Raw genomic sequence first — 16,949 nt, forward strand, 5'->3', positions numbered from 1 at the left:
ATGGCTCTATTGTTGATGTAATCATTATTTTTTATGTGGCTCAAATTGATACTTGAAGTGAAGCCCCAATCTCTATTTGAATACTCCTTTATGACCCTGTGAGCAAGTGTGCAAATCCATGATCTAATTTAAAAGTGTTTCAATTAATGGATATGGTCCAAGTCCTCCAACTAGGTGTAATGAAACTGGATTAATAAGTTGTTGATTTAGTCTATGCATTTTAAGCACTTGTGGGATAAAATATATGTATATTGCCATGCTAGTATGTTGTACCTGCAATGCAATTAGTGTAAGGAATGGTTAGAGATTTGAAGACACAAAGAACATAGAATGTATATGCATTGAACAAGTCCATGGATTGGTTTTGAATGTTATTGTTGAGAAATTGGTTTAAAAATTTACTATGCCAAGGTTTGGAGGGAGTGGGTATTTAGGTTGGATGCTTTAATGCATTGAATTAGTTCAAATATGTACATAGTTTGTCTTATTCATATCAAACGAACATTTTTTCAATGCATAAAGAATTCAACTGTGGGCATTCAACTGTGGGCATTCAACTGTGGGTTGATTTCTATTGAGGAACAATCTGGTCATACAAAAAAGAGGAAGATGTGATGGGCATTTAACTTGACATTTGTGATGTCTTTCATTTCTTATATGAACTAGAGTGATCAAAGGAAATTGGGAGGGATTCATGTTTGATATATTATTTTCATGTTGTGAAAATCATCCAATGAATAAATCGGATCTTCAAGGGCGTGATGGAAAGTAATAAAAGTATGATTTGGTACTTTCGGCACTCAACCTTGTTCAAAATGGCGATTAGTTCTTGTTATCTTGACTAGATCTGGTTTCAAGTTGGTGCAACAATATAGTGGAGCGCATTATCTATCTAATCTAATCAGAATGTGAACATGTTAATCATCTAGTTGTTATGCCATGAATATTTGGTTTAATCTGGGTGTTATGGTTGAGTTGTCACCAAAAAAGAGTAGATTGCCTTAATATCGATCTATTCATGAGAGTGTTGGTTGTTGGATGTGCATGGATCTAGTTAAAGAGTGAAACACTTTCAATGTTTGATTTAGTCCTTCATATAATGGATCGATTTGGTTATGTTGATTTAGTCACGCAATGACTAGATCTGGTCACCAAATCATTATGGATGGCATGAATGCATTAACTACTTGGTAATGGTGGATCTGGTGTGTTAATTAGTCGTTGATGGGGTCCAAATTGATCCTTTGGGAAAATCAATTTTAAATAATGGTGTTATGTATCAATTAGAGGGTTGAAAATTAAAAACATTACCTGTAGAATGAACATGGACAGAGAATGTGTTTTCTGATGTTGTATAATGAGTGACTAAAGATGGTGTGATGGCAGTGAGATCATTGCTAGAGGTTATGCACATGTAAAGTGTGTTTGGATAGTGTATAGTAGAGGTTAGAGTGCATATGACAAAGAATTGTGTTGGCCTAGATTAGTTACTCGATACGTCTACGTTGTCGAAGCCAACACTCTTACTGTATACACAAGTAGAAAAACCTTCTAATTAATGGGTCTCGGGTTCTGCGTATATCAGCATGGGCTGGTGATTGTATTAGAGTTGTAATAAATCTCTGAAGTTTTGTTAGGGTAAAGTAGTAAAGCATGTTGTCTATTTGACATAGCTTCCACATGGGAAGTCCCAATATACTGAGGGAAGGTTCATGTTTGTTTTTTTACACGAGCATTTTTGTAGGGTTTTGCATCATCTCTAGTAATGGCCTCTACGAATATTTAGTCGGTTTCATAGAATGGCATAAAAAATACATAGGAAAAATAAAGCAGGAAGTTTGTATTGAGAGTATGTATGTTGTTGTCATAAGGAGAGTATGTGTTGCATGAATGAGAATAGTATGCTTCTGTGTAGTGAGTTTCTTGGTGTGAGATCTTGATAATATTGTCTTGTTGGGTTGTTGCGAGGGTAAGAGTGTGAGGATACGTGATTATCATGTGCACATGATTTCTTGTATCTGTTATGATTATAAAGCCATGTATTGTCTTCTTTTTGAATTTTCTCATTGCATTACAATTTTCCAACTCAAATCACTTCCTTGTTGTTCACACACACAGGTTTTTATAAATACACAACAAAACTTGGCTAATTGTATTTGAAGGAAGGAGTAGTAGAGTGGTAGGAAGTTGGAGGATCTATGCTGTGATTATACATCTTCTTCTTCTTCTCATCATTTGATGGAAGTTGGAGTGGTAGAGTGAGAAATACACAACAAAACTCTGAAGGAAGTTGGAGTGGTAGAGTGGTAAAGTGGTAGGAAGTTGGAGGATCTTGCGGTAGAGTGGTAGGAAGTTAGAGTGGTAGAGTGGTAAGAATATCTCCAAATTTATTTTCTGAAGGAAGTTGGAGTGGTAGAGTGGTAAAGTAGTAGGAAGTTGGAGGATCTTGCGGTAGAGTAGTAGGAAGTTAGAGTGGTAGAGTGGTAAGAATATCTCCAAATTTATTTTCTGAAGGAAGTTGGAGTGGTAGAGTGGTAAAGTGGTAGGAAGTTAGAGTGGTAGAGCGGTAAGAATATCTCCAAATTTATTTTCTTCATACTTTTGGTGTTACGTTGACAACCACAAAATTCACCACATTAATATAAAAAATTACAATTTACCATAACTTAAAAGAAAACAAAATAAAAAAAATCTAATAACAGATTTGTTAACTTGAAAATATCTCCAAAATTATTGCCTTCACTTTTATTTATTTTTCCATATAATTAGGAATTGAATTTCTATCCACCGAACAGGATAAGACTACTAAACAAAATTTCAATAATATCCAAATAGTCTCCACTGGGTTCATCTTTTTCTTTTTTAATCAAAGAAAATTTCAGTGAAGTTTTGAAAGATTTCCCAGTTCAACATTGCCTCTTTTCTCGGATCAAGTCCAGAGATTGTTTTTTCCTTTTCTTTTTACCAGATTTTCGGCCACTTTCTTGAGTGATTGCCCCCACTGACCCAAGTCAATACACCAACATTCTCCCTTTTCCTAAATTTTTTCATTCCATTATAATTTTCTTTATATTCTTATTTTTTTATACATGAATGGCACAAAATTTCAATTAACTTTTGGAAAAACTTTCCCCGATGTCGTCAAGCAGTGCCCACACTGAATCAAGTCAATACACCGCAAATTCCCCATTCACTAAATTTTCTCCTTCCATTACCACTTTCAAATTTAAATGATTTTAATATTCTTCTTTTTTTGTTTCCCAAGGCCCATTTCTCTTTCTCTATTTTGTTTTTTTCCCACATTTACAGTATTGCATATCTATAATTTTTCCTACATTCTTTTCCCACTTCATTTCCCTACACATTTACAACATTGCATGCAATTAAAGTAAAGTATCATGAAAGTTTTAGTAGGGTAAAGTGTTGTAAATTTTGTATTTTGGTGGAGCAATTTTGTGAAGTATTCACATACAAAACTCATTTTTTTGTTGTTGCTCAATTATATTTTTTTCAAAAAAAATCTTTAAAAAATCATATATTTCTATTAGAAAAGAGAAAACACTTGAAATTTTTTAATAAATTAACTTTATAATGCATATATTTGTTGCAAACCATATACCATACAAATACTCTTTATTTATTAAAAACAAAAATACATACCAAAACTTTGAAAAATATCAAACCCCAAAATTTGAGAACATTTTATCTAGTAACAAAGAAAATAGTACAATCGAAATCGAATGGTAGATTTATTAAAAATATCTCCAGATTTTATTGCCTTCATTGTATTTTGAATAGTAACAAAGAAAATAGTACAATCGAAATCGAATGGTAGATTTATTAAAAATATCTCCAGATTTTATTGCCTTCATTGTATTTTGAATTTAGGCTTCTGTGATCCAATGTAAGAACACTTTTTGGAATTAATCACATAAGAGCTTTTAGTTGTCACGTTCTGAACCATCTAGTGTGGTTCATCATTAGGACAACTCAAAGTCAAATCATAGCACTAGAATAGATAGCGATGAGGAGAACAACTACTAGTTTGATGACTAAATCCTATCATTTTCCTGCCCAAAAGCTAGGCGTTCTAAACACCCTAGCCACTAGGGCATTAAGAGTTTCTAATGATAAGCACCTCGATGATGAAAGGACCCACCTCTTGAAGGTTTTTGTCCCTAATGGTTACAGTAGGGATCAATGTTGTAGAGCCTTGCTTAAAGCGGGATCAGTGTCCTAGAGCATTGCTTAAAGCTGAAAAAGGTCAGAAGGTTAAGAAAGATCCCAAGGATAGGTCCTTTGGGGTACTTCTTTTGTTTATCCAAGGGACGACAGATAAGATTGCTAAGATTCCGAGGAAGCATAATGTCTCTTCGACCTTTAGACCCCTAAATACCATTAAGAGCTCCCTGAGGTTGGTGAAGGACCAAGTGGATCCCAAGGATTTGAAAGGTGTTTATCTCATCCCCTGTTCATGTGGTACTCCCTACATTGGTGACACTGGCCGATCCATAAATCAAAGGACCCATGAACATGCAGTTGACATAAAACATGGGAGGACATGTTCTTTGGTTGAACATGCGGTAAAGACTAAACATCATATCTGCATTGAGGACACCCAAGTCCTTGCAAAAATTGATCATTTCCATCACCTAAGTTCAAGGAAGCTATTGAAATTGAAAAGTTGTCTGGGAATTTGAACCGTGATGATGGTTGGAAGGTTAGCAGGTGTTGGGTCCTGGCCTTTTCCGCTTAGTTTTAGTTTCTTTTTAATTTTTAAAGTTTTTTTGTTTTTTCCTCCTTTCTTCTTTTTATTCTATTTTAGTTATTAATTGTTAATATTATTATATATTTTTTCTCTTTATTGATGTAGATTTATTTAAGATTAGAGTAAAATTAATAGTGTTATTTGTGTTGTTTTCCATATCTATATATATATATATATATATATATATATATATATATATATATATATATATATATATATATATATATATATATATATATATATATATATATATATATATATATATATATATATATATATATATTATTTAAATCATTTTATTAATGTATTATATTTTTAGTTGTCTTTTTTTGTCCTAACCTTTTTATTAGGTAACATTTTTTTAGACATTCTTCATTAGTATATAGAGGTTTGTTTTAAATATTTATTATGTATTAGTTTAGTATATTTATTTGGAGTTGTCTTTAGTGTGACTTTTTGGATTTTCGGGTGCCAAATCCGTTGGAAAAATTTGAGGTTAAATCTTGATTTGGGTTATTTAAAGTGGTTTTTTTTTACTGTAAATATGGATTCAACATCCTCAAAAACCCCTAGGGCACTTGGATTGTGCAGGCTTACCCATCAAACTTGTGATTTCAATAAATTCCTACCAGATTTTAGAGAAAAACTTCCAAAAAGTAGCAATAAAGACAACTCATATTTATTATTTTACTTTCATATTTATTTAATATATTATTTTTTGACGTAGTATTTTCTTGTTTTTCTAATTATTTATATTTTTTCCCAGTATTTATTGTTTTATTAGTTTTTAATTGTATTTTAATAAGTATTTAGTTAATTAGATAATCTAGTCTATTTTTAATATTACTTAAAAAATTTAACATTCATTGTTATTTTATTTTATTATATGGTCCAACTAGCAGTTATTCTATAACTGTAGAAAATTTGGCTTTCCTCATCTTTTCATGATGATAAACCACACTGAATGATTCCAAAAGCGCAAACTAAAAACATTTATGTGATTAATTCCAAAAAATATTCTTACATTTAAAAAAAAATTGCAAACAAACACTTTGAAAAATATAAAACCCCAAAATTTGAGAACATAAAAAGAAAGTAAAAAGCTCAAGGAAAGTTCGTGAACTTCTTACTTTCCTTGATCTTCTTACTTTCATTTTATGTGAGCACAAAGAAAATAGTACAATTAAAATCTTACTTTCATTTTATGTGATAACAAAGAATAGTACAATCAAAATTGGATGCCAGGTTTTATTGTCATAATCTAGTCTATTTTTAATATTACTTAAGATTTGGCTCTCCTCATGGTGCCATGATCTGACTTTGCATCTTGTCTTAATAATATAATGAACCACACTAAATAATTCCAAATGTGTAGACTAAAAACACTTACGTAATTAATTCTTAAAAATATTCTTACATTTAAAAAAATTACAAACAAAAACTTTGAAAAAATATAAAACCCCAAAATTTGAGAACATTTTATCTGGTAACAAAAAAAAATAGTACAATCAAAATCCAATGCCAAGTTTTACTGTCATCACTGGTTTTTCCGTATGAGGGGGATGTTCATTTTTTTTTGTTTTTAAATCTAAACTAAATTTCGGTGAAATTCCGAAAGATTTTTGGCCACTTTTTTACGCGGTTGCTCGCAGTCAAAACATTGCCATTCTCACTTTTCCTAAAATTCATTTATATTCTTCCATTGTATTTGTATTCTTATTTTTTTATACAAAATTTCAATTAACTTTTAGAAAAATTTTCCGCCATGTCCCCACGCAGTGGCCCACACTGAATCAAATCAATACACCGCAATTTTTGCTTTCCCTAAATTTCGCATTCCATTACAATTTTCCAATTTAACCAATTTAAATGATTTTTATTTTTGTTCATATGCCCAACTTTATATGAGAGCTCTCTTTTTCCTCATCTTTCATGAATGGCACAAAATTCCACTTAAATATTATTTTTTATACACGAATGACACAAAATTCCACTTAATTTTTGGAAAGATTTTCCGCAATGTTGCTGGCCCACACTTAAGTCAATATACAGTAATTTTTGCTTTCCCTTTTCCAATTAGATGATTTTATTTTCTCCATTGTTGTTCATAGTGTTGTTGTATTGTTACACTAGAAAATGTCACCTTGACTACTTACAGTTAGTATGGCTCAAATCAATAGTCATGCTACCCTTTTAGGCAAGTCTTATGCCTCTGTTATCCATCTCAAACTCAAAGAAGAGAGAAAGTCTTGTAAAATCTATGTTTATCTCTGGGGTCGCAGGTTCTCTCTAGCCTTACCTGCGGGGACGCTGACCATGTTCACAAAAGCTGCGTCCATGGACGCTCTGTATGTTAAGGGACAGGTGCGTCCTTCTGTAAAAGGCAAAATGCGCGAGTTTTATCTTGAAAAAGTTACTTGTGGTTACTTCTAGAACCTTCTAGAGGTCGGTTTGATGAAATGGATGCGCCTCCAGTTGGTTCATGTATCTCTATTAAGAGGGAACTTATCCCATCAATAAGGGAGCTATCCCACCCAAAGAGGGGGATTATCCCATTGATGGTGGACCTGAATAACCTCTTTACAACACTATAAATAAAGACATTGAGCCAGAGGGAGGAGAGGTTGGAGCTATACATTTTCTTTGGGTAAATGCTGCAGGATTTAGGTCTCCCATTTAGAGCCTTGTGAGGAGAGATTGTCTTTACTTGATTCTACTTGGAAGTGGGTGAGCTTTGTCAAAGTAGAGGAAAACCCTTGATGGACCCTGGGAGGAACTTGCACAACACCAAGGCCAGGTTGTAAGAGTTTCTTTGTTTCGTTATTAATACAAACTGGTTTATTTTTCTCAATAGCTTGTGTTAATGAGTTATTTCATGTGTTCCTTGGTCTGCATGTTGAATATATGTTTTATTATATGAAATGCAAGTGCTTGGTAATTGTTTGATTGTTTGTGGTTGCAGGAATTGATGTGAAGGAGGAGCTCATCCGGATCGGCAAGGACGGACCTCAACAACAGCGTTTTGGAATAAGGTAAGCCTAAACACTTGTAGTTTTCATGTTGTAAAAGGTATATTTAGAGAAAGATCACTCCATTTTGTCTTGTTTGTCGCTAGAGAGTTTAGACTCCTAGGGAGGTCAGTTGTGTCCGCACAAACGACTTTTTTCCGCCACGACAAATTGGCGACTCTGCTGGGGAATCCATTAATGAGAGAGTCTTTTCCTTTGTGTGAACTTTGCTCTGAGAAAATCATTTTTATTTTCTGGTTTTTGACTGTGAGAATTAGTATTTGGGTGGCTTAGCTTTAGATTTAGTTAGATTTGGTTTTTCTTCATTTTTCCAGAAGGACGCACCCTCTGAGTACTGCACAGTGCGTCTTTGGACGCGCTGTTGCCGTTTGCACAGAGCGGGCCCGCACCTGTGATAACGGGTGGCCTGCGTCTTCCTGTAAAATTTAAGAAAATTCCATTTTTGCTTTAAATTGCTTTTAGATTTTGATTTTTCTTAGTGTTTTCTGCCCAGATCCTTTAGTACCCTGTCAAAAATTTTCACCTGAACTTGTTTTGTGAGCTTTGAGTGTTTTAGTGGATTTCAACGAAGTTTAGACCTAGGGTTTGATTTTTGGATAGGTTCTGTAGTGACTTTGATAGTAGAAAGTTGTCCAGCCTTAGATCTCTCTGGTTAGTCAACCTTCTTAGAAGTCGGGCCTGTCGTAAAGTCTCCTTGTGTGAGCAGCTTGCCATTTAAGTTGTTTTGGGTCAAATTTCGAATTACTTGTTTCTAAAGTGTTGATTTCCATTTTACAAAAAGAACAAAAAGATTAGAGTTTTGTTTTGGCTAGTTTTTGGTTCTGCAATAAGCTAGTCCTTGATTTGATTGTGATCAAGTAAAACACCTTAGAATAATCATTGTTAGTTTTGGCCTCGTTAAAATTGCTTAGAATAAATTTTCCTTTAGTTTGCTTATGAGTGGATTTTCATAGATTTTAATAGTCGTTAAGATTGATTTTTGGTTATATTAGATTTATTTGCTTTATTAAAAGAAAAATACAAAAACATCTTCTTTAAAAGTCTTGTTTCAAGTAGCTTTTTGTTTTTGAAAAAAGAAAAGAGTTTTTTCGTGCATGTAAAGAGAGGTTATGTTTTTATGCTTGGAAAAGAAAAACGAATTGTTTCTTTGATTGTCTTCAATTAAGAAGTTGCTTTTATAAAGATTGCATTCTCTCAACTTTTTAGTTAAAACAATTCATCGAAAAAGTAAAGTAGTGGGTAAATCATCCTAGGTGCATTTTGTAGTGGTTTCGAGTCGAGTCAACACACCACTGGTTTCACTTCCATCACCTTTTGACTTAAGAAACAACCTTAAAAGTAACGCTTAAATTAAAATTGAACTAGTAACTTTTATTTTCTAGGGCTCTGAAACACCAACATAGCTTAGGCTAGGGTCTTGGAGTAGGTGAGTACTTAACTCTCCAAGACTACAAAACCAAACAGATAGTCTATCTTGAGTAGAACAAATCCAATTGTTTCAGTTACATTCTGGGAAAGCTCCTCTTAAAGGAGAAGCACGAGCTCGTGTCCGAACCAGTGAGGGGATCATTCCTCCCTCGTTGGGAACGACGCCAGACAGTACGTATTACAAACGGTAAACCTCGGATTAACCATTGTCGAGGAGCCAGGGGTCACTTATCGGTAAACCTTGGATTACTGTCAAGGAGCCGGTAAGGGGATTGAGCTTGTTACTCTGCCCTTGCGTGCTGTCGGAGTTTAGACTGTTCCCCCAGGTGTAATTGTTGTGATTGGTAACCTTAGTGGCCATAATATCTAGGATTCTACCCAAGGTGACGGTGGAGGGAAGGTCCCACTGTACCTGGAGCAGACGTCGGCTATACTCACTTGGATTTTCTGGGGGGTTCGCTTCACTTCGAGACGGTTAAAGTGGAGGAACTTGGTCCAGTCTATTCATTAAGCAGGTTGTCGGCGTAACTGTTCCACCCGCCATTTCTGTACTGAATCCTGCGAGGTTGGACCTAATCACCAACTAGCGCTTTTGGTCCGGAAGATACTGTTTGTGTGTGGTTTGATGCTCTAGATTCTTTAGGCGTGTGCTTCAAATTTGTTTGCTTCTTTAGAAGACTTTAGGTGGTTTGATTTGAAATTTTTACTTTGTTTTCGTGTGTTGTAGTTAAAAATCATTAATTGTGGTGGAATTACCGAGACGGTCCCGTCGAATTGGGGGCCAGTCTCCTGAAGTTGTTTCTGTGGCCGAATTGTTGAGAAGATCCCGTAAACTTAGGGGTGAACCTCCTCGAGACGACCCCAGTAATTTAGAAGGTTTAAAGGTCCTTGTAACTCCTCCTAGTGGCAGTAGAGTAGGTTCACCTGAAGAAGGAGAATCTTCCTTGGTAGTCCATCCAGATTACCAAAGTTTAGAAACAGGTTACAATCCCGAAGCTGTTACAGTTTCCGAGCTTGCTGGTAGTTTTTCATCTGCCAGTGAAACAGGCGAAGAACCTGAAATTTCCGAACCTGTTACTCCAACTCCTAGTGTTCCTGATTCACCAAGAATAGAAAGAATTATCACCGAAAATCTTCCTGTTGGATTAATTGCTATAGAAGAACTTGTTCCAGAGGAAGAAATAGGCGTTTCTGATTCTGAAGATCAAATTACCCTTGATCTAAGGGAGCGTGAATCCATCTTTTACAGTCCTCCTAGAAGTGACTTCTTGGTACCTTGCATTAACCAATTTTTTAGACAACTCAGTAGGTTTTTCTACACCTCGTACTCCTTTTCCACCTAGAGGAATTCATACTCCTGTAAATATGTCTGGTCAGTCATCTGTGTTTACGCAAAGTCCTGAATCATTTTTACATGGCGGTCCTTCTGTTCCTACTGGGTATCAATCACTTTCTGGTACCTTTGCGGGAGCATCTCCTCAACCCATTGATCATGGGTTATTAGTTGGAAACAGTGGTAATGTACCATTGAGTATAGGTGATGTTTATATGATGTCAGGTTCAGTTCCCGTTACCAACCTCAAGGTGGCCAATTACCGCCTGGGGGGAAACCTCAAGGTACTTCATTCGTGTCTGGGGGGCAACCTCAAGGTCAGTACGCTCCTATGGGGCAATACATACCTCAAGGTCAACCCCAGCCTCAATATGTACCCCAAAGTCAACCTCAGTATCAATATCAACCTCAAGGATGGCAACCTCAAGGATGGCAACCTCAAGGATGGCAACCCCAAGGGTATCAACCCCAAGGGTATCAACCTCAAGGATACCAACCTCAAGGTCAAGGTCAACCCCAGTACTCGTATTTACCTCAAGGTTATCAACCTACGGGTCAATACCCTGGTCAAAGTTATCAACCACCTCAAGGGCAATCATATGGGACTGCACCTTACAATTATCAACCCTATCCTCAATACGGCTATGGATCTCAGTATCCTCAACCTGTTACGGGTCAATACCCTGGAATGTTAACATGGGATCCGTCACAGGGTCAACAGATGTCGCAACCAAGTATACAGTCGGTACCTCAAGCAGGACAACCTGTAGTTCCTGGTCCACCCCAGCAACCGCAACCTGTCCAGTCAAGTGTTCAACCCCTGTAACTTCAGTAGTTACTCAGCCGCCAATTGCACCTGGTACTCCACCTCACACGGCTGCAGCAACTACCGCTACATCTACCATACTTACTTCTGGAGTATCGGCAGCTCCGGTTTCTACTGTCCCTGTAACCACTCCTCAGACATCTGTACCGTTGTCTGGATCTACGGTTCAAACCACAGTCCAGATGCCTGTAGGCCAACCTGGTACAAGTACGGTTGTTACTACTCAACCTCAATTTGTTCAACCTCCGTACCAGGGACAGTATCAACCTGGGCAAGCTGCCCAACAACCGGTTTACCAGTATCAACCGTATCCTGGGTACACTTATCAACAACCTCAGCAACCCCAGTACGGTCCGGTTAATCCTGGTTTTCCAGGAGGATATAATATCCCAAATGCGACTCCTGTTCCTAGTTATCCTGGATATCCTCCTCCTGGGGCTGGTATTGTGACTCAGAGTTTTAGAGATCCTAACCGGCAGTTACCGTTTATTGCGACTTTAGATTTACCCGACTTGACGCGCCTAACGAACGATCCAATTCAATATCTTCAGTTCTGGCCGCCAATGCCAAATAAGTTGCCCAGCGATATACCCAAGTTCGAAGGTAAGTCTGGAGAGGATCCGTCCAATCACGTGATGACTTACCACCTCTGGTGTGCTTCAAATTCCATCTCAGATGATTCCATCCGCTTACGTCTTTTCCAGCGTACACTCATTGGTCTCGCAGCCAAGTGGTACATTGAGTTACCACGGGCCTCTTTTTACAACTTTAGCCAGTTAGCTACCTCGTTCTTAACTCATTTTCAGTTACCAGTCAGATACGATAACGGTACAGAATTATTAACTTCGCTAAAACAATCGACATCCACGTACATTTCTGATCACATTCATGAGTGGAGACGTCGAAGGAGATTAGTGAAAGTTTTTATCCCGGACCAAATCTTAGCTGAATGGTTTGTCAAATCATTATTACCAAGAATTACTGAAGATGTAGCTAAGGCCGGAGTAGTTACTGAGGAGCAAGTCATTGCTCAGGCACAATACCTTGACTTAGTTTACACTCAGTCGGGTACGTTACACGAGAAAATTCCGGATCTTCCAAAGTCAAACCAAATCGCTGCTGCTCCTTCGGGATCTCATGCCGCTGATGGTATGATTGGTATCGTGACTACGAAGAGCAAGAAGAAGTCTTCCAAGGCTTCAACTACTCCAATTATCACTTTGCCTGATTCTCCGACAGGAGAGTCTTCTCCTGAACTTACCGCCGACATTCACGCTGTAGAGTCATCTACGGCCAAACCAAAAAACGGTGGAAAGAAGAAAGGAAAGAAGAAGGCCAAAGCAGACAAGGCTCCAAAGGAGAAAAGGAAAAGTCGGAAACCAATGACGAAAAGCGCAAACCTCGATATCCTTGTCTCATTTGTGAAGAAGATCATTTTACGAGAGACTGCCCTCATCGGGCCGAGGTAGTGAAAATAGTCAAAGGTTCTCCCACTCCTGCTGTGTTAAAAAATCCATTTCCAGAGCAGGAGAATAAGATGATAGGTTCTTCTTCGAATGCCAGTGAAGAACCCATTTTGATGATGTCTCATGTCAGGATTGCGACTCGATCGCAAGATTATGGTAGTAAGGCTCCTGTTGATGGTAAGGAAGCAGAATCTTCTCACTCTAACCCATCAACCTCAGCTCCTGGTTCCGATCCACTACAGATCGAAAAACCTAACCCAGACTTAGTGATTAAGCCGCCCGCCAAGGGTGTACTTCGAAGGTCTGCTTTCAATCCACATGCGAGAGCAGCCCAGAATTACAACATTGTTGAGGACTTAGCTGTTTCACCTTCAGCAATGTCGGCACTCGAAGTGCTGCAATCATGTCCAGCGCAACGAAAATTGCTTTTGTCGGCTATCGGAGCTGTCGATGTTCAGGACCCGAACCTAATGATCTTTGATCTAGAAAATAGTACACCACGTCTCCCCCATCAAATGGCTTTCCAAATTCCAGTGATAGTCAAAAACAGGCCTATTCATCGGACTGTGATTGATGAGGGAGCTTCTACGTGTATTATGTCGATTCAATGTTGGAGATCGCTTGGTTCTCCTTCGTTGAACCAATCCCCCACCATCCTTAAGGCCTTTGATGGCCGTGGGTTCCGTCCGTTTGGTATTCTACAAGAATTGCCTATAGGGGTCGAAGGTAAAACCGTTAGTCTGGATGTGGAAGTGGTTGATGCCCCTCTAGACTACAACCTTCTTTTGGGTCGAAGTTGGTCATATGCTATGACAGCGGTCGTTTCATCCGTCTTCAGAGTAATTAAGTTTCCACATAACGGTAAGATCGTGACTATTGATCAGCTGACATACTTTTCATCCGACCCAACCTCTTTAGAGACTATCCAACATGTTGGTAAAACGACAATCCCTTATAGGGACATTGGTGTAGGTTTAGTTAAGGATTCCGGTTTACTGGGAACTTTTCCTCTCCCTCCACTCAACGTAGACCCTTCGTTTGCAACAATTCATATGATCACGTCAGAAAACATATTTATGATGATCCTTGGTATGTTCCATCTGACTCTGAGCTAGACTCACTCGGTGATGTTATGCCGTTGAGTCCGTATGAAATTGCTTATGAAGCTCTTATGTCTTTTACCGATTTTCATTCAACCGAAACCGACCAAATGAATGTGGTCAGTGAAGAGTCACTTTTCACCTCACCCTTAGAACGGATAACGTTTCCCGAAGAAGTGTCATCTGACGAACAACTTCGCGAAATCCTAAGTGTAGATGATCTACCATGGGAAGATCTCCATCACAGATCTTCGTTTTTACCTAAGGATGATGCATTTGAAAATGATTTTTCATCTATCTTTACCGCTGAATATGTCAAAGACGCTCAGGATCCAACGAAACATTCTGATTCAGAGTTGAATTTAGGGAATATTTCTCGTACTATTCCCATTGATATTTCAGTGAAGCCCGGAATCGAGGAGAACATTCATATAGGTGCCGCATGTACTGAAGAAGAAATCCAAACTTACAAGGCCCTATTCCAAGAATTCCGCGACGTGTTTGCCTGGTCTTACGAGGAAATGCCAGGAATCGATCCTGCCATTGTTGTTCATGAAATCAAAACCTACCCGGATGCTAAACCCATTCGGCAACGGTTGCGTCAGATTCACCCTCGAAAAGCGGCTGCGATTAAAGCAGAAGTCGAAAAGCTGTTGAAAGCAGGTTTCATTTATCCGATCCCGTTAACGGATTGGGTATCGAATATTGTTCCCGTCAATAAAAAACAAGGAACAATAAGAATCTGTATCGACTATAGGGATATCAATCGAGCTTGTCCAAAAGACAACTATCCTACGCCTTATATCGATCAAATTATTGATGATTGTGCCGGAAGTGAGATGTTTTCCTTCATGGATGGTTTCTCAGGCTATAATCAAATCAATATTCTACCTGCCGACCAACCAAAAACGGCATTCATTTGTCCATGGGGGACATTTGCTTATTGCAAATTACCTTTTGGGCTTAAGAATGCCGGCGCTACTTTTCAACGGGCGATGTCTTATGCATTTCATGACATCAAGCACATTGTGCAACCCTATCTCGATGATTTGCCTGCTCATTCTTTACATCGAGCTGATCACCTTGTCCACCTACGAGCAATCTTTATGAGGTGTAGGCATTATCGAATTCGGTTGAATCCCCACAAGTGTGTTTTCTGTATAGAAACAGGTCGATTGCTGGGATTTGTTGTTTCAAAAGCCGGCATTCGCGTCGATCCCTCGAAAGTCGAGGCTATCATCAAATTGCCTCCTCCTTCGAGTTTGCGCCAACTCCAAAGTTTGCAAGGGAAAGCGAACTTTTTACGCCGATTCATCCCAAACTACGCCGAGGTCACTAAAGGTTTTACACGGTTGTTGAAACAGAACGCACAATTCTTTTGGGACGAGATTGCCCAACAATCTTTTGATGCATTAAAACACGCGTTGACCCATGCACCGTTATTGCATCCTCCCAACTACAACCAGGACTACTTCTTATACCTCGCAGCTTCGCATTCCACCATTGGAATGGTGTTAGTTCAAGAAGATGAATTCAAAGCAGAGCATGTGATATATTATCTTAGTAGAACCTTAAATCCCACTGAGTTAAAATATTCGCATGTGGAGAAATTGGCCCTGGCAGCCGTTCAAGCTGTCCAGCGTTTTCGTCATTACATTCTTCTCCGCAAAACTACAGTTATTTCGGATTGCAACCCTATGATTTATATTTTGACAAAACAACTGCTAGGGGGCAAGTACTCTAAATGGATTGTCATCCTGCAAGAGTTCGACTTGGAGTTCGAGAAGTCCAAGTCTAAGAAATCTTTAGTTTTTGCGGAATTGATGTGTGATTTCCCGAGTGCTGACACAGAGACTGTGGCAGAGGAGTCCATTGCGGACGAATCTTTGTTTCTTATTAGCACTTTAGATCCGTGGTATGGGGATATAATCATCTATCTCCAAACCCAAACCTTTCGGCCTGAAGCTTCCAAGGAAGACCGTCGAAAAATTCGGTTTCGATCCCAGCAATACAGAATTATTGGAGATACACTTTATCGCCGGGGGGCAGACTTAGTTTTTCGACGTTGTTTAACTCACGAAGAGGCTGAGAGAGTTTTGAATGATTGTCACTCTGGAGCATGTGGCGGTCATATGTCTGGGTATGCCACAGCTCAGAAGGTGTTGCGCGCTGGCTATTTCTGGCCGTCTATGTTTAAAGATTGTATCCTTGCCGTCAGAAAATGCCACAACTGTCAAGTGTTTGATCGAAAGATGCGCGCTCCACCTGCTCCTCTCCACCCTATAATTGCCGCTGGTCCATTCGCCAAATGGGGTATTGACTTTATTACTTGTAACCCTCACTCGGCCGGGGGGCATGCGTATATCATCCTCGCGGTTGATTATTTTACTAAATGGGCCGAGGCGATGCCTACATTCGACGCAAGCGGCAAGACAGCTGCAGTTTTCGTATTCAATCATATCATAACTAGGTTTGGTGTCCCACAAGCAATCATTACTGACCATGGGAGCCATTTTCGAAACGTCATGATGACTGAGCTTACAAGCCAGCTTGGTTTGCGCCACGATAGCTCTACTCCTTATTATCCGCAAGCCAACGGTTTGGTTGAGTCAATCAACAAAGTTCTAGTCATCATGATTCGACGGATCATTGGTATCCATCGAACGAATTGGCATAACATGTTATTTTCGGCGCTATGGGCATATCGAACTTCAGTGAAAAATTCAACAGGTTTCACCCCTTTCCAGCTAGTTTATGGCTTAGAAGCTGTGTTACCTATTGAATGCGAAATCCCATCACTTCAAATGGCTGTCGAATTACTTCCAGCTACTTCCGAAGAGGAGAAACGGTTATTATACTTGGCTAAATTAGATGAGACTCGACGTGACGCTACTTTAGCTATCGAGACTCACGCGAAACGAATGAAAGCTCAGTACGATAAAAATGTAACCCCTCGAAGTTTTTCGGAAGGAGACCTAGTACTATTATATGATCAAGCT

This window comes from Pinus tabuliformis, chromosome 3_2 (genome assembly GCF_031772625.1).
Source record: "Pinus tabuliformis cultivar Carrire ecotype Pingquan chromosome 3_2, CPIR1, whole genome shotgun sequence".
NCBI lineage: Eukaryota > Viridiplantae > Streptophyta > Pinopsida > Pinales > Pinaceae > Pinus > Pinus tabuliformis.